Here is a 2500-nt window from a genome sequence, read left to right on the forward strand (position 1 = left end):
TGCCCCGGCGCGCAGCTGCGCCGCCTGCCGCGTCCGTCGGCCGGCGCGCCTGCCACTGGGCGCCCCCACCAGCCGGCTGTAGCGCGTGCGCCCACGCACCGCGCGGCCAGCACGCCGGGCGGCCCCCCCTCACCGGCCGGGGACAGTCCCACCCACCCACAGCCGCGTATCGCTTCACACCCAGATTCACATTCACGTTCGTTGGTATGGTGGGGACCGCTTCGTAGCTGTACCGATCGTTGCCCTCACAGATGTACCTCCAGCAAGGACAACCGCACCACAACGGGTTACCAGTTGTTCATTTGCGTAACGTCACCAGTAAACGTACACGTCCATCCCCGTTTGCAAAGTCAACTATTATTGCATGCCTGCCTGTCAGGTGTCAAGACACACTACATCCGCTCACATCCACGCAACAAAATGTGCCCGACTAGAGGGCACGTGGAAGGTGCCCCCGTACGTATGCGATGTCCACTGCGCGACCAACTGTCAACCGGCCTCTGTAGCATGTCGCAGATGTGGAACGCGGGGCACCGTGCTATCACATTGTGTGAGAAGAGACTACTACGTCTGCATACACGCGCCACTACATGAACAGACGGCTCATGCTGATCGCCATCCACTGCGTCCATTACTCCCACACGTCTCTATGGCGTACCACACTGCAATGCAGCTGTTATGGGGAGATGACACGTAGCTGTGTACACAACATTCTGAGCGGGTTGCGGTTGGACAATACATTACTGTAACGTGTCATATGCCAATTACAGAGCAGGGTAAGGCACAACTTGGGTTAGGTTAAGGCACAACTTGGGTTAGGTTAAGGCACAACTTGGGTTAGGTTAAGGCACAACTTGGGTTAGGTTAAGGCACAACTTGGGTTAGGTTAAGGCACAACTTGGGTTAGGTTAAGGCACAACTTGGGTTAGGTTAAGGCACAACTTGGGTTAGGTTAAGGCACAACTTGGGTTAGGTTAAGGCACAACTTGGGTTAGGTTAAGGCACAACTTGGGTTAGGTTAAGGCACAACTTGGGTTAGGTTAAGGCACAACGTGGGTTAGGTTAAGGCACAACGTGGGTTAGGTTAAGGCACAACGTGGGTTAGGTTAAGGCACAACGTGGGTTAGGTTAAGGCACAACGTGGGTTAGGTTAAGGCACAACGTGGGTTAGGTTAAGGCACAACGTGGGTTAGGTTAAGGCACAACGTGGGTTAGGTTAAGGCACAACGTGGGTTAGGTTAAGGCACAACGTGGGTTAGGTTAAGGCACAACGTGGGTTAGGTTAAGGCACAACGTGGGTTAGGTTAAGGCACAACTTGGGGGTAGATTGCGGTGCAAATTGCGTTACATTGCGGTGCAAATTGCGTTACATTGCGGTGCAAATTGCGTTACATTGCGGTGCAAATTGCGTTACATTGCGGTGCAAATTGCGTTACATTGCGGTGCAAATTGCGTTACATTGCGGTGCAAATTGCGTTACATTGCGGTGCAAATTGCGTTACATTGCGGTGCAAATTGCGTTACATTGCGGTGCAAATTGCGTTACATTGCGGTGCACATTGCGTTACATTGCGGTGCAAATTGCGTTACATTGCGGTGCAAATTGAGTTACATTGCGGTGCAAATTGCGTTACATTGCGGTGCAAATTGCGTTACATTGCGGTGCAAATTGCGTTACATTGCGGTGCAAATTGAGTTACATTGCGGTGCAAATTGAGTTACATTGCGGTGCAAATTGAGTTACATTGCGGTGCAAATTGAGTTACATTGCGGTGCAAATTGAGTTACATTGCGGTGCAAATTGAGTTACATTGCGGTGCAAATTGAGTTACATTGCGGTGCAAATTGAGTTACATTGCGGTGCAAATTGAGGTAGGTTAAGGTGCAACACAGGTTAGGTTAAGGTGCAACATAGGTTAGGGTGCAAGATGGGTTAGGTTAAGGTGCAAGATGGGTTAGGTTAAGGTGCAAGATGGGTTAGGTTAAGGTGACATAGGTTAGGTTAAGGTGACATAGGTTAGGTTAAGGTGACATAGGTTAGGTTAAGGTGACATAGGTTAGGTTAAGGTGACATAGGTTAGGTTAAGGTGACATAGGTTAGGTTAAGGTGACATAGGTTAGGTTAAGGTGACATAGGTTAGGTTAAGGTGACATAGGTTAGGTTAAGGTGACATAGGTTAGGTTAAGGTGACATAGGTTAGGTTAAGGTGACATAGGTTAGGTTAAGGTGACATAGGTTAGGTTAAGGTACAAACTGGGTTGTGTTATGGTACACATTGCGTTGTAGTACAGTACACGTTAGGTTTGGGTACGGTACACAATGTGGTATGGGATGGCGTGTTGTGGGGGGGGGGGGTGAGGTTCGTTGATATCGACCGTAGGACGTGGATGCCCGAGGCAGCGTCAGTGTGTCAAAGGAGTTATGTCACGTCGGGATGCGCTTTTCGCTAGTGAGAGGGGGCGAGCCGTGTCTGTGGTTGCGGCAGACCTGTGTGTTTCA

The sequence above is a fragment of the Schistocerca cancellata genome, unplaced genomic scaffold (genome assembly GCF_023864275.1).
Source record: "Schistocerca cancellata isolate TAMUIC-IGC-003103 unplaced genomic scaffold, iqSchCanc2.1 HiC_scaffold_855, whole genome shotgun sequence".
NCBI classification, from domain to species: Eukaryota; Metazoa; Arthropoda; class Insecta; order Orthoptera; family Acrididae; genus Schistocerca; species Schistocerca cancellata.